This window comes from Anguilla rostrata, chromosome 5 (genome assembly GCF_018555375.3).
Source record: "Anguilla rostrata isolate EN2019 chromosome 5, ASM1855537v3, whole genome shotgun sequence".
Lineage (NCBI taxonomy): Eukaryota > Metazoa > Chordata > Actinopteri > Anguilliformes > Anguillidae > Anguilla > Anguilla rostrata.
Window position 1 is genome coordinate 50,719,752 of NC_057937.1, and position 23,947 is coordinate 50,743,698.

At 47.6% G+C, this 23,947-nt stretch overlaps 1 protein-coding gene across 2 annotated transcripts in view; it reads left to right on the top strand.

Moving 5' to 3' along the window:
* Positions 1-2,215: 2,215 nt before the first annotated feature.
* The window catches only part of tspan18b (tetraspanin 18b), a 45,543-nt gene continuing 23,811 nt past the window's right edge, over positions 2,216-23,947 (top strand). The window contains exon 1 of one of the 2 annotated variants that reach the window (XM_064336946.1): positions 2,216-2,339. The gene's annotated coding sequence lies outside the window, so the exon portion shown is untranslated. Of the gene's footprint in view, positions 2,532-23,947 lie in introns of both variants that reach the window. The other variant, XM_064336944.1, reaches the window with a different exon arrangement.

Genomic DNA, 23,947 nt, shown 5'->3' on the forward strand with positions numbered 1-23,947 from the left:
ACATCCACACTCACACACAATCTTTCACTGAGCACACCACATCCACACCCACACACAACCTCTCACTGAGCACACCACATCCACTCACACACCCTCTCACTAAACACAGAACATCCACACCCACACACAAGCTCTCACTGAGTACACCACATCCACACCCACACACAAGCTCTCACTGAGTACACCACATCCATACTCACACACAACCTCTCACTGAGCACACCACATCCATACTCTTCAATAAAAACCTCAGGCTCTGGCATCAACAGCTGGGGGAAATGTCTGTTTCCAATTTAATCTCCCTCAAACCCGGGATGGGGTAGTCGTAAGTCTTGCATCATTATTACCAAAAATGGAATACTGTCAGTATTATGTGAAGCTGAATGAACTACATAACCCTTTGCTCACACTTTAAAGGAATGTGCCTTCTGATGCCTGCACAGAGTGAATACCAACAGATAAAAACACATTTCAGTTCAGATATCTTCCTTACTCATCTGTCCATATTTGCAAAGCTGTCAATACAATTTATTTGTATATTTCACATGACATCCCTGTAGATTATTTCTTGTAGATTCTGTTACACCTCCGCTGAATGACCAAAGATGACACTTTATTTTATTTATTTATTTTAGCTTTGTTCATTCTGGATTTGATCAGTCACTGTGTGAACAGTTTGCATTCCTAGTGGAGCACAGAAATCCTTTTAACACAGCCTCTTGGCAGACAGAGACCTGCTTAATCTGTGCTTTCTTCTAGAGCCTAAATGCGACCCTGGTGCCCCCCACCCCCACCCAGTCCTCACTCGAGAGTCACAGCACTTGCAGCACATCCAGGCTACAGCTGCTATCTGACTCCCCCTTGGCATTCTCCACACTGCACAATGTGCTGTGATAGTTTAATTAGAGAGACACAGCTCTCCATTGTCACGTCAGTACCACATGCAGCTTGCCTGGCCCCAGGCGAAGTGGAGACAGCCAGCCTTGACTGCTAACTATGACTGTCTGCAGTTTTACCTCAGTAAAATCTTGGGATTACAGCCAGCAGCGGTGTTGTACACAAGTTCAATAAGCTGCAGATTGCAAAGAGGGGAAAAAAAACAACTGAAACCCTTTCATGGTTCCTTTATTCAAGGGTTTTAAGTACTTATTGAACCTGAGGCCATAATTATAAGAAATGTACATTATAATTATGTATCAATCATGTTTCACTGTAGGGTACGCGATTTACTGAGATATGTGATTAGTCAAAGCCGTAAAGTCCCAAATAAGTGCCTTTGTGCCTGTGCAGGTCCAAACTCTGGGACGACACCAGCGCTCCTGGGTCTATCTCTGTCTGTGTTTAATGCGAGATGGCTCCAGAACAAAATGCTCCAAAATGGAGCATCAACATACACAAAACATTCCTCAGGGAAGCCTGTGTGTGTGTGTTATAGCAGACAGGCAGAGAATAAATCTACCAGACACAATGGAACAGAAGTGCCATGGGAGATCTGTGAGATAGGGAAGAGGCAAAATTGTCCAGAAGAACAAACTGGTTAAGAAAGAGAACTCAGATCTACGTGTTGCATTGTCCATACTGAACACTATGTTCTGAGGTAATCTAGCAACATCTTGGTAGCAATAATTCTAATTAAGTGTTTTGTTTTGTAACTCAAATCATCCTACCTACTATTTAAGGTTTAAGCGAGTTATCAACCAACAGTATTAATTAACTATAAGGTAAATAGATGTTGTTCTGTCGTTCTGTTCTCAGTTCTTGAGCTCTTACAGCGAAATCATTTTGATAGCCAGATTGGTTGGTTGGTTGGTTGGTGGGGGGGGGGGGGGGGGGGGCGACAGACGGTTTGGGAATGTCGCTCGGTGTCACGACCCGCAGAGAGGAGGGTACAAAGATCACAGCCCCCTCTTTTCTTCTTATCGGACACTTCCATCTGGAGCAGATTTCGCGGCACGAGAGCCCAGATAGAAAGACAACACTTAAGCCTCCTCGCGTTCCACCATCAGCGTAAAGTCCGCTCTTCCCCACAGGGTGGAATTCTATCAGAATATTTATAAGAAAACGTTTATTTATCCACCACGGTGGATGCACAGGGTTCGCGCTGACCTAAGGTAATTTAAAGATTTCTAATAATAGGTATCTGTATTTCGGACCACAAATACGACAAAGGGGTTAACAGTAGGCGTGAATGCAAGTCGTGCCCGCCCCCGGGGGCTGAACAGCCTGGATGTTCGTATCGAGCATGAGTTGGAAAGAAAGCTGTTTGCATACCAATCTCCCTCAAAGAAGGCATGACCAAATTGCGGGCTGTAAATTCTAAGGGCTCTGGATTTTATTAGGTGAATGCTGAAGCCTGTTGTTTCTATCCGTACGATAGGCTATCTCTCATCTAATTGTATCTTTTGCTCTTGGTTTTGTGTATCTAGTAATAAAAAGAATAGCCTACAAACAAAAACATAATTCAATTCCTCACTTTGGAGTACAGTAGGCTACAGCTCACGCACGAATTGTGGACTAAGCTGCATTTTGAGGTAAGAGGCAGCATTTCGTGTAGCTCCGTTTGGTTTTGTTTGAACGTGTGTTCAAATCTCAAGTCCGATTCTTAGAGGCGGAATGACAAAATTGGACTACGTAAATTGTGTAGGCTATAATCATAACCTGTAGCCTAATGGATTTATGTCTACCATTTGCTCTATGAAGAAAAGCGTTGCACAAGCCTATTTTATAGAGAACTGTGACTCAATATGCCGCCTAGTTATAAACGGGTGACTTTTGCCGCAACTTTGCAATTCTACTTCATGTGATAGGCTAGCCTACAACGTGTAAACCACACTCAAACCAAATGAACAAATTAGCTACCCATGCCATTTTAACGCCTGTGCGCATCGCAATAATCCAGATGGTTGATTCTACTATTTGCTAGCTCAAATTGTTTTCCAGTTCATTTCGTTGTGCCACTTCTGCAAATATGAATTAGGCTATTGTAACATTAGAAAGTAACTTAGGCTACTAATTCAAATACTATGAATGCATGTCAGTTTAAATAAGAATCGAGATCGACATCTCTGGCTGAATTTGAATGCTTTCCTGAACACATTAAATTACTTATTGCACTTTCGGAGTCGCGAATGGATGCTATGGCTACACACATAACTATTAGGCTACACTGCCAAGCCAAAACAACAGTGACTGACAGGAACGTGACTTAGCCTAAGTGCCACTACAAACACTGACCTACAAATAATAATCTCCTCTCCATTCGCAGGTACGAGGTAGCCTAGTAGAAAGACGCCATTGCACCTAACATACATTATTTCCAGGGTAGCGTAACATTCATATAGGCTATGTGGTAGACTTTCTGTTCATCGCGGTGTAAAAACATAATCGTGCACTCGTTAAAACAGTTTTGGAAGCTTCCAGAACTGTTCTGCTTTTTACGGTTTCCACCGTATCTGTTAAGTGTACCTGGTCAGTTTGATTAGTTGAATTTTACGTTTCTTGACATTTTGCATTAGAGATTAAAAAGGAGGAGGCTGATAGGACCTGCATATAGCCTACTTGTTCATTTGACCGTTTATAACCAATTTTAAGTGTCACGTTTTATAAGCGTATAGGCGTGGATAATGCATATTAAGTAGTAAAGAACACATTTTAATTGCTCTTCAGGTTGCGAATCTCACTTTTAATGTGCTCCAAGAAGCGCATCTCCGGCACGAGGGAGGCAGATAGGTGACAGGGAGAATTGCTGTCGCAGTCATATCGGGTTGTTTACACCGACACATGATTATCTGTCTTAACACCTTTTTAAGGTAGCAAAATGCAGTTCCACATTAATTTAGGATATAGTCACGTGGGACCGTAGTTCTCCAGTTGCTGGCTGCAATGAACAATTATTGTGCTGCTTATTCAGAATATCTACTTGTCTATTTTATATTCCCAATTTAATATTCTTGTATTTTATCAAGGTCGTGTGGTTTAAACCGAGAACAGATTTTTGTTGAAATAGTAGACTAACCCATCCCGCAATGGGCAATGTTTTATACAGCCTAGCATTTTATTACATATAGGTTATAAATAGGCTACATACCTGCGCTATTACAAACAACTAGATCTGATTGTTTGTAAGTAGAACACTGGCGGACATTGCAGTGTGATTGTCTTTTATAAATACAGGAGCAACAAGCATGTTTTATCATGGCTGGGTAATGTTCAATAGGAAGCTCGTTAATGAACGGCTGAAGTTCTCTGTTTTGACTTGTGACCTCGGATAAGCGTCAAAGTATGCAGCACTTGTTTAGAGTACTGGCTCCAAGTAAAATCGGGTTTCAATTAACCAGCCGCTTGTGCTCGAGGTCATTAGCTCCAGGGAGTCGTTAACAATGCGACTCACGCGGGGTGGAGTGCTCTGGACTGCAGAGCCTAATGTGACGGCGTCACCAGCACACACGGCCCTGGTCTATCACTGGAAGGTTAGAATTATTGCTGCCTGATATCGCTAAGGAGTGCCAAACAATCCACCCATGTTGAATGGGTCTCTTTTAAGTGACTGTGCAATTTTTTGATTGATGTGCTAGCCATATGGATAGAAGTTGAAAGAGGGATGGAAAAGCACTCGGTGTGATTTGTTTTTCATGACGGAACTGCTGCGGATAATCATGGCCTCCAGTTGTGTTGATCATTAGGCTTGCTCATAAGAATTCCAGATTGTTGGTTAATCTTTTAAACAATTTAAAAATTATTTTACCCCAGTGGAGCACAAAGTAAATGTAAAAAAAAAACAATGTGTTCTCAATTTAATGGTTAGATTTAGCCTCACTGCAAATTATTATTGGTGGTTGCAAAGCAGCTGCCATGAGGGATGGCAGAATCCCCAAAATAGAGGCCGAAAGCCTCAGTTCTAAGAAGTGTTCAAACTTAAGTACTGGAGATTTAAGGACTTTGATGAAGTCCTGTAATTAATCTATTTTGTAACAAAAAAAACAAACCATATAACTAAAAAACAGATTTACGCTAGATACGGGTGTACCAGACATTTATTTCATGGTCATTCTAGCTTTCCAATCCAAAAGATTGCTAGGCCAATTAAAAAATATATGTGACATCATCTATGTGCCTAAGGACCAAAAACGATCGTGCTACACAGCCAAAAGAAAGACAACATGTATAGTTTTATTAAATTCACAAGATTTTGGGAAATGATCCAAAAAGAAAAAAATGCCTGCTGGCTTTTCTGTCCCACAAGCATGAAATCAGCGACTGTTCAGCAAATTTGGTTGAAAAAAGCCAAAGCCAGTAATCCTGTACCATACATTGTCATGCCAAGCTATCAGAGGGATGGATCCCAGGGGTTGGACCATATAGGCTATTGGTAGGATAGAAAGGATCTGGCATTTATCAAGAGAATGGATGTCAGTTTATCTTTTCTAAAGCTGTAGTTTAGCTTAAAAAAAAGCATTCTTTGGCATGAATGCTAAAAGACAAAAGCTGAGGTTGAAGATGTCTCTTCCCACTCTAACTTCACTAAGACCTTGTCCCTGCAGCAGTTGTACGGTATATGAGTAGGATCTTCTGCTCGTCCACTGTACATGTATGGATTGTTAGTGCATCAGGACAGTGATGGATATGGTAATAATATGAATGTTACTGTGTTATAGTAATATGAATGTGTGTCCAGGGTCAGTTTGGTGTGGTTTGTGCTCACAGTCTCTCCTGAATCCGGAGCCTTGGTAAATGTGATTGCCCGGTGAAATCTCAGAGTGGCCCCACGTGGAGAGCCGGGGCCCGGAGCCTTCTGTTTGCACAGCGTGTTTAAAGATCATCTGGGGAAAACAGGCTGTCCGCTCCTTCTCAGGCCCCAGGCTTGCCTCCCCTACTGCACACAGCTGACCTTGGCGAGCGCGCACTACAGCGCGGGAGGGGGGGTGTGGTTAAGATGAAATGAAGGCTCACGGTGACCTGTAGTGTGCTTTCACTGAGATGCCCATGGCCTCAGGCTAGTGAAGCTACAGTCAGTAGCGCTGGCCCCATATTGTGCGTTAACATTCTCTCTGTGAGGGATTGCAAGCGCTGTGTATCAGTGCTTTGGTTGCAGAGCATATTGTGTACCCGATAAAATGTTCAGTGTTAATGCAGTGTACTGTATTGGACTGAAATATACATATGAAATCTTCGTCAATCAAATTTGTGAGAATCTGAACAGAAGTGACCAGAATACAGCAGAAGAACCTTATTCACCAACAATGGACGTGTGTTCCCCAATGTGTTTACCTCCCTGTGGAGGAGGTGCCATTCACATATATGATCTACATTGTTCTTCATCCATCACTGAAATCTGCTGTTATCCCAAAATGACATCAGTGTTTCTTAGTTCTACTTGGTTCTACTGTTATTGCATGAGGTGGTATATTATAATAATAATAATAATAATAATTATTATTATTATTATTTAACATGTATAAAGCCTTGTTGAAAGTCTATTGCGGCTTTCAAACACAGCTATTTAAATGAAGCAAAACATGTCACCCACTCACTTGAGCTATCTTGTTTCAGGAGAACACGTTTGGAGCTGTGCTTTCCTCTTTTCCTCTCTAAAGTGTGTTTATACCTTAACCTTAGCTGTACACAGGTAGCAGTTAGCAGCCAGGCAGCAATTGCCTTCCCATCTTGCTGACACCCTCCTTGCGCTGTTCTTTGATTACACAGCAGGGAGAGGCTGAGGCGCCCCCCACAGCTCCTTGCCACCCTCGGGTGGCTGGGCACAATCAGGGCCGTTTAAGCCCTGAGCCTGGTGAAATTAAACGGAGGTCCCGTGTCACTGGAGAGCAGTGCTGTTCCACCTCAGAAAGAGGGCTCACTCACCCCCCCCCCCACCCCCTTCCCCCAGCCCCCATTCCCCTGGCAACAATATTCACTGGTGTGCCTTCGGCAAATGAGCTAGCGTCCAGGGCTCGCTCGATTCACGCTCCGCTTTTTCCACGGCTCCGATTAACTTTGGGAATTCATTCCCGCACACCCCCTCCAGCTGTATTTCACCCCCCCCCCTCCCTCCCCCCTGGCTTGTTCCATATCGATGGGTTTAGAGAAGAGGGAGTTAAAGAGGCCAGTCCCATAACTCATCTGCCAGCTGGGTGTATTAAGCCCATGCATGCCTGCATGGATGGCCCATGGAGATCCAGGCCCCAAACAGAAGAGCTATTAGCTTTGTGAGGGGGAAAAATTGCTTTTTTGATTATAGGGGGGGGCTCTTTTAATGAATTTGATTCAGGGCGCTGTAATGGCTGTAATAAGCCTGGTTATTTGGGCTTCATTCCTCACCACAGAGAAACTTGAATTATGTTTTTTTTTGTGGTGGAATTATTTTAGGGGGGCAAAAATGTGCATTTGTAGTGGGCTTTATGAAGTGCAGAAATTCCCTCCACCTGACAAAATCCACCTGAAGTCTCTCAATATTAGCTGTATATGGAAATAGCTACATTACCTGTACTGTATATGGTATTATTATTATTAAGCATAAAAATGCAAGTGATTGCATTTATTTTACTTTTTCAATGCAGTAACTAAAACTGTGGTACAGTGAAGGGGGAAACTCACCTTTAACTACCACCAATATAAAGCCCCATCTAAGCAAATATTGATATTTGTTTGGCCTTATCTGCGTCTTAGATAAGATTGGGATCATCCAATTGATCCTGCCTAGATTTTCAGAAATGAAAGAACACACAGCCTCCTGACAGCAAAGGCACCCGTTGCCTGTGACGCTCACTGTGTATCTCACAGATAAAGGCTGTGTCTGTGTAAACACTGCCTCTGATTCTCAGCACTACGTCTGCTTGCTGAGATTCAGTCACAACTTGTTTCTGTCTGATCGCGAGGAGAGAAGGAAAGTTCCCAGAGCCCGATTTTCGATATTGGGGTTTGACTGACATTGATCCCAGCGGTGGGGGGGCACCTCTGTAATCCCTCCACCCCCACCAAAACCCCCACTCCCTCCCCCCCCCGTCTGTCCCACCCAGCTGTTGAGCTGAGAGAGGTCCGCAGCTGGAGGCTGAACAATGAGTCTGCCGGGGGGGGGGGGAGTCCCAGGGCCGGCGCTCGCTGACACATCCTCTTTATCAGGAGGAAACAGACCCGCTCGTTTGCGGTCAGGCAAGGATCCTTTATGCTTATCTTGCACTTTGCTGGCTTCCCCATGAATAACTCTCTGGATAGGTAATGGAGTAAAGGGGTGTGTTTTTTTTAGAAAGGAGGGCAGAGCAGAGCCAAACCTTGGCGGTATGTTTTATTCACCGAACGGTGCCACGTGGCAGAGCTGTTGAAACCCCCCCACCACCACCACCACCACCACCCTCCCCCCAACTTCATTCCTTCACTCTACCCCTCCCCCATTTCCCACCGGCTTGTTTTTTTAGGTTAACCCACCATGTCACTCATGCGCCCATGAAAACACTACTGTGCAAGGCCCACCGCCCGTCCAACAAGGAATGCAGGGCGAGATCCTTTTAATGAGAGCGGCAGTCTTTATCCCGGCCTGCTCATTGTCATTCATCCCTGGATCCCTGGGCCTTGGCTAAGTTGGGGGCGGGGGGGGGGGGGGGGGGAGATGCCTGAAAGGCACTGGGAGGCAGGGGCAGGGGTTGATTGACAGGTGAGTGGAGGGGACTGGGCCATGTGGGATTACCTGAGAATGTATGGAAGACGAGGGCAGGGGAGGGGAGGGGGCAGAGCCACAGCTCCTGCTCTGCATTTAAACCAATTAGCTGTGTTTAAACACCCAAAGGGTGTGAGATGGGGTCCTAGTGTGTCTGCTTCAGAACCTGTGTCTCCCTTTCACCCTCTGGGACAATGGGCCACTTTAGAGGGTCTAAGGATGCATAATAAGCATCAGTTACACACCGAAACGAAACAAGGAGTGATGCAGTAAGAAATGTGCAGTCGGTAATGGCAGTACAGCCTGGGCTGAGAGAAAGTCTGTTTGTTTTGGTGTAAAACAGTTGCTTAGGTTTCCTGTATTTTTTAACCTTATCCAGCTAAGTTCATCTGAAGTTCATTATGACAGAATTATTTTTTTGGTTTGTGAGCTGTAATACGCTGTCATGACTGGTTATGACAGATGTTTTGTTATACTTATCGCTGTGCTTATTGCTTGTGTCATATGCTTTATAAACTAAAGCATTGCCAGGTCGCCCCAGAGAGGAGAATGTTTCTCTTTTAAAGAAGATCACCACCAGAACCGGAGTATGGACTCTAAAAGGGTCTGATTAGCTCTGACCTCAGTTCTGTATGCTGAGGGGTGGGAACGGCCGTGTGGATGAACAGTATCGCGAACGCGGGGAAGGCTGTGCTGGTCTTACGCCAGGCTTTTTTTTTTTTTGTCTGTCACAGAACACAATGGCGTCCGGCTGGTCCACGCCCGCGTGTAAAGTTTGTAATGTTCTTGCGGACGCTTGGCCACCGTCCCGCTGCCTCTCAGCAGCTTGGCTCGGCCCGCGGAGGGCCTGTGCAGCCCGAGCCCTGCTTTCCCACTCTCACGCTGTCACTCCAAGGCTCGCCTGGTTCTGCTCTTTCCTCTCTGCTCCCTCCCTCTTCCTTTCTCTCCTTTATTCTCCCTGTCTCCCTTATTCTTTCTCTTTTCCTTGCTCTCTCTCTTTCTCTTTCTCCCTTGTTCTCTCTTTCTTTTCCCTTAATCTCTCTCTCTTTCTCTCCCTTATTCTCTCTGTCTTGCTCTCTCTCCCTTATTCCATCTTTCGCTCCCCTATTCTCTCACTTTCTCTCCCTTATTCTCTCTTTCTCTCCCTGATTCTTCTTTCACATTCTCTCCCTTATTTTCTCTTTCCCTTGTTCTCCCTCTTTCTCTTTCCCTCTCTCTCTCAGGCTTTTTCACCCTGGCTCAGGGAGCTTGGCTGCGTCGAGCTCCACATATTTAAAGATAATGTGAGGAGACAGGGATAGAAAGAGCAGGTTTCTGTCTGCTGCAGTGATTGGGTGTCCGTGCGCTCTCGGTAAACGGCCGCACCGCTGTGTGATTGTAGCTCTGTGTCCGGCCCGCACGCTCGCAGAGGAGATGAGCACTGTCATCACATCGTGGGCCATCCTCTCTCTCTCTCTCTCTCTCTCTGTGTTTCTCCTGCGGTTGCTGTGGTGACCCTCTGCGCGTGGCCCTCCGTCGGTTTGTGAGAGCCGCTTGTGTCTGCGCAGCTCTCGCTGTTTGCCTGTGCGCGTCTGCGTGCCTGTGCAGTGCCCCGTGGTTGGTATGGCTTGAACATGCTGGGCCCCTGAAGCTGGAAACTGAGACCAACATGATTGGAGGAAAGTGTAGGCACAAAATGGTTGGACAGCTGGAGGAGGCAAGGATTTTTCCCACCGTTTCCTTTTTTCATATATTTTTTTTTTTACCCTTTTTCTTCATTATATGGACTCACCATTTGTTACTCTTGCACTGTCAGCCACACCCACACTCAAACAGCGCTGCAGCTAAAGTGTAAACACTCCTCCAGCGCACTCGCCTGTGAGCCAGGGACTGTTGGACACCCTGTAGTCCACTCTGTATAATGTTGGAGAGCACACATCGGTCAGAGGAGGTGCATATCCAAGTAAATATCCCAAAGCTCGAACCTTCAGCCATTGGACCCAGCCTGCGCTGCTGGCGTGGAAGGGGTAGCTGCCTGGGAGGCACCCTGTCTTCAAAAGCCGCCTGAGTCACTCCACCAAGTGAAAACTGGGCTCGTGGTAAGGGGGTGAGGGGAACGGAGTCATTTTTAGTCATCTGTGGGGGAGAGAGACGACTCAGCGTTCGCTTGGAGTGCTCTGGTTGCGCTGGCCCAGAGAGCCGAATAAACAAAGTATATTTTTTATGCCGTGGCTGTCGTTGGCCTGTTGCTCTTTTATTCGTGCTCCACATTCTCAGTTCAGGCTGAGAGAGAAAAATAGAGAGTGAGTTGGAGAGTGGGGGTGGGGAGGGGGGGGTGGTTGAAAGGAAGGCAGTTACATTAAGCAAAAATGACAGAGGCATCAAGCCTTATGGAATACTGTGATGTTGGAGAATAGCGGTGTGATTGCAGAGGGCAGTTTAGAAATGCAGCACAAGTGTGATTTTTGCCCGTGTCTAGTCACTCCCTCTGTGCCACATTGGAAGGCCTGGCAGTTCACTGAAATGCGAACAAAACACAACTGGTATGCCAGAATCATTCACCCCTCTTACCTTTCTTTCCTCCTGAAATATTGTTGTGAGAGAAGGACAAAAAATTGTTGAATGTTTTTCAAACAGCCTGTGTTCAGTTTGTGTTTTGTAATTGGTCAAATGTGGTTCATGTCACAACACATGAGTAGTCTGCTCCATCTGGCTTCATCTGTTTGCCATTTTTCTTTCTCAGCTGCCAGATCATGTTATTATGCATTTGATTTTTGCACTAGATTTTTGGTCTCTTTCCCTGCAGTTGGGAATCAGCAATGGAGTTACCATTGTGCCACTGAAGTGTGTACACTGCCCTGATGCATGCTGGAACCAGTGACACCTTACCGTCAACAGGGTACTAGAGGAGAGAGCTACTGGCCTTTGGAGGGGAAATCGGCCTCTCTCTAATGATTACGAATACTAGCTTGAGGGCTCCCTCCGCACGTCTTTGTGAGCAACTCTTACACACTCTTGCTTCATACAGTCATAGATATTTTAACACTAAACACTTTTGAGGTTCAGTGAATCACTTTTTATTGCGATAATTAAAGTGCCTCAAATCCTTTCACTGGGTGGTCAAAAAACAAGCAATTCACACGTTATTTCCCCCAGAAGTCCCTCCCTTTGCATGCCAGTCCCTCACCACTGCGACCTCAGCCTGCTGATTAGGCTTGCCTTCCCAAGCTGCCTTTCATCAGCTACTGTACCTATTAGAGAAGCCGGCTTCCTGTCTGCCTTCTCCAGCAAAGACGCGGCAGCCGGGGGAAGGATAAGTGTCTTATTAAAACTCTCTGCTGCAGAGGTTCTACCTGGGGGCAGCGTTAATGGTCCCTGCCCAGCCAGGATCAATGCCTAGCCCCGGGAACGCACCAATCCCAGCTCGTAAAAAAAGGAAATGCTGGCGAGGGCGTGGAGGAAAAAAGGAGCAGGCTCATCTGGAAACCTTTTACCGGATTGGTGCAAGGCTGCCGCGCGTTCGAAGAATGCACATTTTCTTTGCCCGGCGTAACTGTTAAGAGAGACGCCATGCTGTGCGCTGGCTAATTAAAGTGATGTGCTGCAGCGGGGTGTGGGTTTGAGTGGGTGTAGGGCCATCGAGCTGCAAGGAGAAGTCTGGCTTGATTGTGCCCCGGAGTGGTGCAGGTGTGCGTGCGGGGGGGGTGTTGTCACATGACCTGGGGGGTGGGGGGGGGGCCCATCTGGGGGTCCACCTGTCACTTTTTTTTCTCAGCCCTGCTTTCATGACACATCCAATGAGTGCTGGATCTGGGAGCATTAGACGACCTCATCCTTTCAATCGATGCAGGGGTCCCCAGCCATGGCCCTGCGGAGAAAACACAAGCAAGACCAGGCCAGGTTGATTAACTACAGTCAGCTGTTTCAATGGATCGCTGAAATGCTATGTAGGAAATGAAAGCAGCGGATCCTGTGGCTTTCCAGGACCTGAGTGGGGGCCCTGCACTAAGGACATGTGCTTCCCTAAATGAACAGCTGTATCCATGCAGGGCGATGCTTCAAAACCAGGACCAACAGTATGGACCAGCCTTGGTCCACATTCACGGATAAGCTGAGGGGTTATGTCATCATTGCATGTGCCTTGTGTCAAGTTTTTTTTTTTTTTTTTACAGCAGACTTTCTGCTATCTGCTCTACTGTGGGGGCTGCAGTAGTCTGAGAGCTTATCGCAGATTAATTCTGTATGGTGGATGCTCCTATTTTTTTTCTCCTTCAAGGATGAAAGGATTCCAACTGCAAGACCAAGTGCTGCTTGCACCTTCATAAAAATTTCAGCCAGCCTATTTAAGGATACAGCTGTGCGGGGGTTTGTAGGTCACTGCTCTAAAGCCAGCCTGAGGTGCGAGCCAGTTTCGGATGAGCCCCTTCAGCTCGACCTCTTGGTAAACGTTGGCCCGAGTAGCCCCGGCGTGGGCTGAGAGGGTAGATGAGGCTGTGCAGAAAATGGATTTGCAGAGCTGACGTTTTTCTTTCAGAAGCCCAATTCCCTAAACGTTACGCTATTGCGCTGTTCTCTCACTTCATCAACACATGGTCTGGCCTATATCCCCCCCGCCCCCTTTTTGAGGCTCGCTGCAGTAAGAGGACTCCGATTCCCTGGTGCCTGCGGGCGTGAGTGCTGCCCTGCTTGCGGATGATTGGGCGCTGCCCTGCTTGCGGATGATTGGGCCGCGGGTTGCGGAGCGTGACGGCGCTTAGCGGTTACACTCCGGAGAGGGGATTGTCAGCTTACGGTGAGCTGCCCTGCAGTAGCGCGCTCTGGAGGACTGGGGTTTGAAGGACTAGTGAAAGGGAACGTGGTCTCCATTAATCCAGCCTGCGTCCTCTTTCTTGGGTGAAGGTGGGTTGCTTCAGCAATCAAAGCACTCTTCATCCATTAGCTGAGAAATCTGGGTGAATTAGACCATAAAAGCAGCGTTCTTAATGTACCGATGACCTTCAGATATCAGCCTCTTCAGGTTGCATATACGGTGAGCGTGATATGGTTTAAGCCATACATTTACCAGCAATTTCAATGCCATAATGGAATGGATTTAATCTCCATTGTTTCCATCGCCGGCAGGCGAAGGATCCCGTCCCCTTTATTGTGCTAAATTGAACAAAAGCGAGAGCTCGCTCGCGAGTGGCTTTGTGCTGGAGGGGGCGAGGGGTTAAGTCGAAACGCGGCGTCGGAAGAAAGGAAACGCCGAACGAAACGCGGCGGCTCTCTCTCTCTCCCCGCCGAAGCGCCGCGAGTCGGGAGAGCGATAAGGCTGGACGCGCTCCCGGCAATGAGTCACCTGACTCGTAGCCAGCGAGCCTTGGCCTGATCGTAAACACCTGTTTGCGAGACTGATGCCCAGAAACCGGAGAAACAAATAAAGCGTTTACGTGGTGATGCCTCAGCTGCTGGCGGTTTGGAGAGGCTGGTGACTCTGCCTTCATAAATGATAATTGTGGGGCGATGGCCCCCAGCGTCCTGGCCCGCTGGCTGAGATGTAACAGTGCAAACGCAACGCGCTTGGACCGCATTCCCCGTCAACTCATAAGTAAGTTTCTCTGCCAGCCGAAAAACAGGACCATGCTTCAATGTCAATGGCTTCCAAACTGATTATGGAATTACAGGAGCATCTGTATGGGGGTGGGGGGGTGGGGGGTAATGAGATTAATAAAACGCAGAACTTTCACAGAGTGTGTGCAAAAGTAGATATGCAGTCACGCACATTTTTCCAGGCTTAGACAAGTGCACATCTGTGGAACTGCACATTCACAAGCTTTGGAAACGAGTACCCACAATTCTTTGCCTAATCCACCATGGCTGTATGTAGCCTACTTCTAGACCTGTTACTTCCCTGTTGTATTTGTAGGCCTCGTCAATGAAATTTCCTACATGAATTGAATTTTACAGAGGACATCCCACCGGCGGTGCCCCTCCCTCAGTGGGTGGTGCTACAGGATGCTAAGCCCCACCCTGTGGGGTTACTGGACAGATCTAGCACTGCCACAGTTTCACCCACACATGAACAAACCCAGTGTCCTGGCAAGATGGGCTACCAGGCAGCCAAAGCCTGTATTTTTGTGTTTTTCATTCAGGATCATAAATTAGAGCATGATGATTTTGGGGGTGTATTTTGTAAGTGATATTGTGAAGCGCAGACCCATTTTACTTGCCTTAAATTCAGATGGTCCGGCATCGCTTTCCCTCTGTCTTTTTGTCTGTTTTTAAGCCGTGTCATGGACAGGTTTTTCATTAAAATTATGGAGAGATGAAAGCCTTTCCCTCTCCTCTTCTATCTGATAATGTAGCCGTAATTGCTAAATCTCCTCTTACTCCGTAATGTCTTTAAACAGAGATTCAATCCGTTCGCTGTGTGCCAGGAATTAGCGCAGCCCAATCAAATTTTACGCCTCAGCGTCATTCGCTTCTGTAACTCTGAGCCGACCGCGCGGGGAGGGGTTCATCCGTACAGCCGGAGCCTGGACCGCGTTTGACTTTGGGAACCATGTCCCACCGGCACGCGAGAGGCACGTAAATCAAAGCCCCATGTGTGGCCAGGAGACCAGGAGAAAACAGGATTACTCAGGCCCCCAAAGTACTAATACTAAAGTTGCCCCCCTTCCCCCCCCCCCACCAAAAAAACACAAAGGCAGATGGAGAGGTGCTGTAGCTGCGTATGAAATGACTCATGTGAGAAAGTGCCCTACGAGCGCTGTCCTCTGTGTGGTCTCGGGTTTTCTCCGGTGGTTAAGGACCGTAGACGGCCCCGCTCACTTGCAGTCTTATTGTTATTCCACGTTTGGATGCCCCGAAACGTTTGGTGCGTAACCTGCATGCCTGGCTGATTGCATTATGTTTCATCATTGTTCGTCCCCCACTTAATTACAGGCCTTGCTGGGTCTTCTGGATCAGCAGCAAAGACTGTATCGTATTTTTTTCTTTCTTTGAAGACCGAATATTTTAATGATTCATTCATTATTCATTATTTTTCCCCTTTTCTTTTGTCTTTCATCCATGAATTATATAAATTAACCAACGTTATTGATTTGCTCAAAGGGCAGTACCTATCAGTGAAGAATGCTTGGTCTTTTTTCCTGAAAAACAACATGTGCTGAGCTCAGTTTTAGACTAGAATCGTTCATCTACCATTTCTGTGAAGGAATACATTTTCAGCAGTCCAGAGATTGCTGGACCATTGATAGAGGATGTGTGTTCCTCGGGGTGGCAGCCTTTGGCCTAAGTGGCTGCGAATGATGAATGAAAGCTGTTATCGCCGTTGCCTTTGTGAGCAAAACCAAACCGATTTCTGTTCTCGCCTCACATTCGAAAGTTTGCGCTGGAAACCCACAGACGTTCCTTCGGGGAGCGCAGTCTAGACGTCTTCCAAGAAGGCTCATGTTACGACTTCTCCCTCGCCCTGCTTCTCTGAATGATTTGCTGCGGGGTAATGACAGGAACTCCCTTTTCCCACATATCCAGACCCAAGTGCGTCGTAGCCCGGCAGCAGAGAGCCCAGTTGACCTTCACCTCTCTTTCCCAAAATGGTCCCGATGGTGTATGCTAGTCAGATGGCTTTGGTGACTCTGGGCTTGTAAAAAAAGGAAAGAGAGCCACATTTCAGCTTGAGGACCCTAATTTGGTCGTTCCTCTCGAATGCCCTTTCGGGCCGGAGGCTCGAGGGCTGAGGTGTCGGCGGCGGAGGCGCGGCGCGGTGCTTTGCGTGTGCCTCTTCCGCACCGCCCGTGATTAAATAAGGTTTTCAGAGGGCCCTCATGCTGAGACTGATCTCTCCTGACGCGCCTGCTCTCAGCCTCCCGCTGATTGCCCTCCACTGTGATGAGATGAGAGTGTGGAGAGCGGATGGCCTTTTCCCTAACTCCCCCCCCCCCCCCAGCTCCCCTACCTCCCCACCCCCCACGCGCTCCTCGAGGAGCTGAGCGCGTCTTCATGTGTTTACTCTTTCTCTCCTCCGGGGTGGTCGGTTTGGTGGGAACGGACTGTGGGACTGTCATAACCAGACTGTGTTCAGCTGCGGGGAGGGACTGAACCCGCAGGAGCACTGTGCTGTTCTGCTGTGGGAAGAGACTGAACCCGCAGGAGCGCTGTGCTGTTCTGCTGAGGGAAGAGGCTGCACATGCTAGATCATTGTGCTGTTCAGCTGGCAGTGCTGCTTGTACTGTTGGATGCTTGTACTAGACCGCTCGCTTCCAGATTTATGGAGGCTGTCGCAATGATGCGCAGGCCTCCAGATACGATTGACTGTTCTCCAAACTGGATGCGGAGGGGAAAAAAAGATAATAGAGATATTGCAAAGACGATATAAACCATAAAGGACAGCTGCCATGGGGAATGCTCTGCTATTTGCAGGCTTGATTTTCCTCCTGCGTGTTCACTCTCTTCCTGTTCCCACAATGCCGATTACCCCAGCAGAGAGAGGAAGTTCACACGAACATGCTGGTGCCCTGACGACCAGGCCAGACTCCCTTGGCACTGGGGGAATGCCCTGTGTGCTACAGGTGCAGCACAATGATCCTTCTCCATTTAAGTTTGATTGTTACACACAATTTCTGAATCGATATTGGTGTTCATCAAGCCTTTGTATGTACAAGCCTTTCTGTATACACTGTCCTGTAAGTCGCTCTATATTATAGCGTATAATAAGTGAATAAATTGTATATTTCACCTCTTTGAGCTTTCAGCTAAGTCACTTGGCAATGGGACTCCATGGCCTGCATAGGGATATGCTGTGGCTGCACATCACCAGAGCCGTCCAGTGTGCAGCAGGAATATGGCTTCAGTACAGGATGCAGGAGACATAAATCACTGAGCTCTCATTTCCCTTTTCTTGTCTTCTGAGGCCCTTCAATATACGCGGCTTTCAAATTCGGCGCACTGAGGTGGATGAGCTCCACCAAGATGGAACGCGTGAAGTACAGACGTGGTTTAGGCATAAGAAAATGAACACGGAACCGCAAAAACCCCTTTGCCTGGCCGTGAGGCCTGGTGGGTGTGCCCGTGCATGCTGGGATAGCGGGCGTTGTGCTGGGGGGGGGGGGGGGGGTGAATGGGGAGACAGCAGGCCCTCCTGACATTCAGAGCCCAGGTTCACTCCTGTGGCTCTGGCCTATGGAGCTACTGCACAGTGAGCAATGCCCATACCTCCCTGTCTGTCTCTTCCTCACGGATGGCAGTGCTGTCTCCATCATCCCCAGTGTCATCTGCCTATCCTCATAAGAATAATTAGTATTATTTTTTCCATTTTTTCCATGTTTATTTGTTTTATCCTAGTAGCATGTGTTGATCGATGTCTTGCATGTTTATGCTTCTGCAGGCTCAAACGCAAGCTTTCGGGTGAACGAACAAAGATTTTATTCATTTATGTACTACATTCTTTAAATAATGCAGCACTCGGCTTAAAGAGTCTTTTCAGCCAGAGAGTGGTGTTGTAATGAGAAGGCTGGTGTTGATGTGCAGGATGGTATGCAGGGTGAACCGTGAACAATGTGAACCGGCCCCTGCTGCTCGCTTGTGTTAGGAGTGACGGTGATGTAGCTGAGCTCATCCTAGCAGCTTTCCAGTCGTTCGGTGACTGTAGGTTTCCGCACCTCACCCGGGGCCGTATAACAGAAACGTCCTAACTGTGACATCATATCTTATCTGTATAGTAACCTTGGTACTTTGAGTGAGGTCTTCATTTAGGAGAACAGTCAGTACAGAATAGTCCATTTTCCTGCTCGAGGAAGGAAAAGCACATAACTAAGCATGCTAACTTGCCAAAATTCTAAATAAAGTGCTCTAACTTTAGAATGACCCTGTTGGTGTCCTAACTTTGTTGTTGTTAGCCATTGGAAATAAAAGATAAAGTTTGCTAACACGAGAGAGTTTGTTTATTTGCACAAAAGATCAGCTGTGCGCAAGATGAAAAATGTGGCCTTGGTTCGATTTCGGTTTGAGTATTTAGGATTTCTTAACCTGAGATACAATAGGATGGATTAAGATAAGACGCAATGCCTAAAGTTAATTTACTTTCAAATTTTGAAGATTTATGTCAGAAATACAAATGTGTGAAAAATTTTAGGCTTGTCAGATTTCAACTTTGGACTTCAGATCTGATGTTTCTACAATATGGCCACTGGGTTGTTGCTGTGTAATTCTGGAAGCTGCCCCCCCATTGGTGGTTAGACACAGAATGTTTGCTCTCCATTATGACATCACAGCTTGTGGTTCTGTGATGTCAGAGCCTGGTTCCCTGTAATTGAACTGGTGCTCTCTTGCATGCGTGTGCTGTTCCAGAGGGTTGGCATCAGGGACTTGCGACTCTGAGAAAAAGAGCACATGCAGTAAGAGGCTCATCTGGATTCGGTTAGGGAGCTAAAACCCAAAGGGCTGCAGTCCGCCCGCAGCGTGTTTCCTCCCTTGTTTGCTTTTTCTCCCTGAAACGCTCACTGAAAAGTTTATCATCTCAGGCCAATAAACGTCGCTGGCAATCAGGGAGGGAGCCGTCACGGGCTCCGCACACCCCCCCTGGGGCAAGGCAATGCGTGGGCAAGAACCACGACCACGCAGCTTCGACCAGGAAGGACCAGGGGAGATCAAACATTTGCGGTCTCCTTTAAATCAACAGCGTGGTAGTGGATCTCCACAGATTGGCACTGTGTGTTCCTTTCAAGCGCCTTGAGATGTTTGTCATAACCTGACCTAACGGAGTCCACTCCGGTAGTGCTTACCTTTTTTTTGTGTGTAAGTCTAAAATTGAGGCCAGATGTTTGCCTTTTCATAGGAAATGCTAGGAACTGGTTGTGTATGTGGAATGCAGGCCAAGTCTTAAGAGCATCCATTTCAGAATGCTGAAGTGCTGCTCTCGTGCAGCAGCGGTGGTCAGCGCTGTGTGGGGGTGGAGGTGCATGCGGCGTTTTGTGGGAAATGAGAGTGGAGCTGCTGCTTCTGACCCCCCTGCAGTCATAAATCACAGGCTCGGGCGCTCTCTGGGAGTTTTAACATCCTTGGTGCAGTAACAGATAAAAATAAATCTCGCCTCGCTGTAAATCCTCTTTGGGAGATGTTGCGGGCGGGAGAGGGAACGCGGGCTCCGTGTGGCCGCAGTGCTCTCTCTCTTCGCCCCGCTTCGGTCCGCGCGTTTTCGGCGCTGCCTCTGGCGTTGCGCGTCGTTCCCATTCTTTCTCAGCTTCTTTCGGACGGATTTCCTCCGTGAGATTTGTGGGAATCAAAACACGACGCTTATATGCTAACCTGCTGAGCCGCAGAGTTGTCATTAATCTCGAGGCCGACAGCAGTAATTGATTTGAAATTATTGATTGTCCAGAAAATGCATACAATTAAGCAAATTGTTAAACAAATAGTGAAGGCTTGAAGCTCAATTTATACGGAGCCCACTGGGCAGTCACGCTCCCTTGAAAGACCATCTTGCAGACATCTGTCCTGTTGATAAGAACAAGAACAGCACCCTCTGTGTTGCGTGTGTGCCTGAACACGTGCTGGTTCATGTATGTAAACAACACATAACTTCTGGAACCATGAATCACTGCATAGGAAGTATCTCACAGTAAATTTACAGGTCATTTCAAAGGTAGGTACTGTTTTGCGGGGGTGGAATGCCTTGGTTTCCATGGGTGTTGGGTGAATAAGACTTTCTACAGCAATCAGTCCACAATAATCCACCCCCGCTCAGTACCTGCAAAACAATCAGTGCGCACTTATCGAAGCCCCACACAGGCACAACTCAAACCGGCACAGTGACTGTCCCTCATACCTGCAGGCTTTAAGCACTAAATAATCCAGGCTCAGTAAGCGCAATCATTCTTCCTGTAATCATCACACCTCGATCCCTGCAATCAGTCAGCCCTGAATAATCAAACCGCCTCTCCTGTGCTGCACCCTGGCCTTGGCCCAGCGGGATCAGGGCCAGAGAGCAGGCATGATGCACACCGTTCAGTCAGGTGAGCTCAGCGGGAGGCTGTGGGAGCTCACCTGTGTGGGCTGCAGGCAGAGGCATGCTCTTGTGCCATTGCCGTATCTGGCTGCACATCAAAGCAAGAAGCAGACAATGCAGTGTTGCCAGTAAGAAAATAAAATACTGCTTTAGTTGCTTCCTGGAATTTTCTTTGGTGTCATTAGTCAGAGTTACTGCAGTTCTGAGCCCTTGTGTAGAGCTTGTACATCAGACCTCCTGGACATCTGGGGTTGAGATGTAGCGCAGTGTTTCATTCACTAATGTCTACTGCCTAATTTTCATCTCTGTTTAGCTATTTTAGCTGCCCTCAAGAGTTTCCCATGAACCTCTTTCAAGCTTACGCCTGCTCAGATCGTGTAATCCCTTATCTCGTTTCCTAATGCTAGGTCCAACAACCAATGACAGTTGGCTGAGGAGCGCCTTCCAAGTGGCCTGTGGATGTCAAACTGTCAAATCTCACAGAGTATAGCTGGCTACATGTGATATTCAGTTTTCCGCTTATTGACTGGAACACCACTGAATCAGGAACTGCAGCACCATGCTGACTAACCACTGACAGTGCACTGTCCAATAAGGTGAGCTCAGCAAGGAGGCAAATGCAGATGACATCATTTTTACTAAATTAATCAGCAAACCTTAAATATATGTCTCATAGCCAGCCAAGCAGAGGTCTGTAGTTTGCCATTTAGCCAACAGCCGGGTACTTGGGGAGTTCTCTGTCACTGGTGTGGATTGCTGTGGCCCGTCAGCCCTGAGGTGTGAAGGCGGGGTCGCAGAACGTGGATTTGACCCGGTCCGCCCCCCCCTCCTCTCCCGGTGCATGTGAGGGTGGAGAGTGGGAAGCTGGGCTTCCTGGTGGTCCCGCCGTAGCTCTCTCTGAGTGGGCGCTCGCCTAATTGCTTCCCAAAGGCCCGGCGCTCGCTGCCTCTTCCTGTCCCTCAGAGCGATGCGCCCCCCCCCCCGCAGATCCAACCTGTCTCTCTTCCTCTGTTCCCTCATCTTTAATCGCTCCACTTCAAAGCCTTATTCAGATGGCCCTGCATGGGGGCGATTTGGGGTGGGGGGCTTGGCTTGGCCTTGGGGCCTGGGAAACGAGGGCGGGTCTGAGGGAGGGGGAAGAGGAGCAAGCGCCGTGTGTTCAGTAACACATGATCTGGCCTGTGGTGATGTCTCAGCACCTTCGGTATGAGCTTCCTCTGATCAACTCTCCCACCTGGAGGAGCACACCTGAAGCATGCCCCTCCTACCTGTGGAGCACACCTGAAGCATACCCCGCCCCCACCAGAGCACTCATCATTGTCGCCAAGGCCACTGTTATGACAGTTGATATCCAGTAAAAGCCCCAAATATGACAGACTTAATGTTGAGTGCTTTCTTTCTTCCTCCAGTTGCTTTTTCTTTAGTGCCTTTTCTTCTTTTTCCTATTTTGAATGCATTCATGCAATTCATATGAACACAAACAACGAAGGTGTTTAACATGGACCTCACAATGGCTTAACAGGTCCAGACTCTCAGGAAAGGAATGTTTTGATTTTTCTTTTTTTTTTTTTTTGAAAAAGCTCATGTTCAAAAGAAGAATGAAAAAAAGGGGAAAAAAAGATCAATCCAAGGCCCTGCTCCGCTTTCGAGACCTTGAGCGTGGCTGTGTTCTTTTTCCGGTCGTGGCGTACCGGAGCGCTGTTTGTCACACACTCAGCCACATCAATGGAGCGAAGTCTGCGGAGCAGCAAGGACACGGCCGAGCTCCTGCAGGTCCACAGGGACACGGAGATGAAAGACCTGCCCTCGCAAACAGCCGTCCTCTCTCTCCTCCCGCCGCCGCCGCCGCCGCCGCCGCCGCCGCCTCCTCCTCTGCTCTCTCGCCGAGCGGCGAGGCGCAGCGCGCTTTGAACGGGAGCAGCGTCTCGGGTCCCGGGGACCGCAGGCATGCCGCCGGGCGCCGCCGGTATCAGAGGCTGCCGGGGCCTTGGTCGTGCCACGCAGCCGACGGACCCCCGACCGAACCCCTTCCAGCTGGGGGAGGGGGGTTTGGCGCTGTATGCCAGTGCGTTTTAGGGAGATGAATGGGAATGAGTTGTGAAAAGAGAAAATTCCTCTGGAACTGAAATATACTGAAAACGTATTTAAAGAAGACACATTTCTAGGATAGTGCAACCCATCGCAATATATGGACAAATACAGAAATTATTGCAATTTTCTGACTTTGTAATATACTATGCTGTATTTAATTAAATATAATATTTCCTAAAAAGTTCACATATGCATAATAAATTGTAGTATATTTCTGTGAGGGAGTGTTTTCAAATCCGTGCCAAAAAACCGACTACTAATGTACATCATGTTTAGCCTGTCAGTGATATTGTTACAAAGCCACCCAGTAAGCGTGGAAGTATCCAGCAGAGGAGAGGAGGGTGGTCTGTTAGAGTTTGCGTGGGGGGTGGGTTGCTGCACCTGTCCCTGGGCAAGAGTCTGTGCAGTCTACCCCCCCACCCACCCCCGGCTGCCCAGAGCTGTTCTTCCTCCTGAAGGAAACATCAAGCATCCATCTGGGGTTTTACTTACGGATGGAGTCGCCGGGTGTTGGGGGTGGAGCTGTTATATGACATGACAAGGCCACAGTGCACATCAGGAAGTAATCTAAACATGCAACGTGCAGTGTTCCGTCACAAATTTGCTAGGCTAACCAGATGGTCAACCGCATGCTCTTTTTGTACATAGAAATTACTGTCTCTTGCTGTTGACAGCTGAAACATCCCAGTTTCATGCATGTTACGGATGTAACATGCATGAAACAGAGCAGTATCCGAGGACAGCACCAGTGACAATAGAAGCTCTTTGTCTTGCATAGCACAAGAGATGCCTGTTATCATGGGAAAGAATAAGAGGGGACAGGAGGAACACAGGAGCTGACCATCTGGGTGAACATAGAGAATCTGTGATTCCATTCTGCACAGCATGGAAATCTTTTACAAGGTCCTGACCCCTGGGGTGGGAATCGCAGCTGGGGCACTACTGCTGTATTCCTTAGCATGGTACTCTAATCTAAACGGTCTCAGATTGTAAATCCAGATGTGTGAATATGTAACTAAATGGTTGAGAGCAAAAACCACAGGCACTGTTAGCCAGCTGTGATTCAATGTGTCAATGAAACTACAGAGCAATTGCATAATATAATCCTATTACTAATAGTCATAATATAAAAGGATTATCTTTCCTTTTATAAGATGAAAAACAATCTTAATATTGACGTATTTTCTGTTTGTTTTGTAATTTGAGTGCTTTCGGCGCACGAACGTGAGATGTACTGTATATTC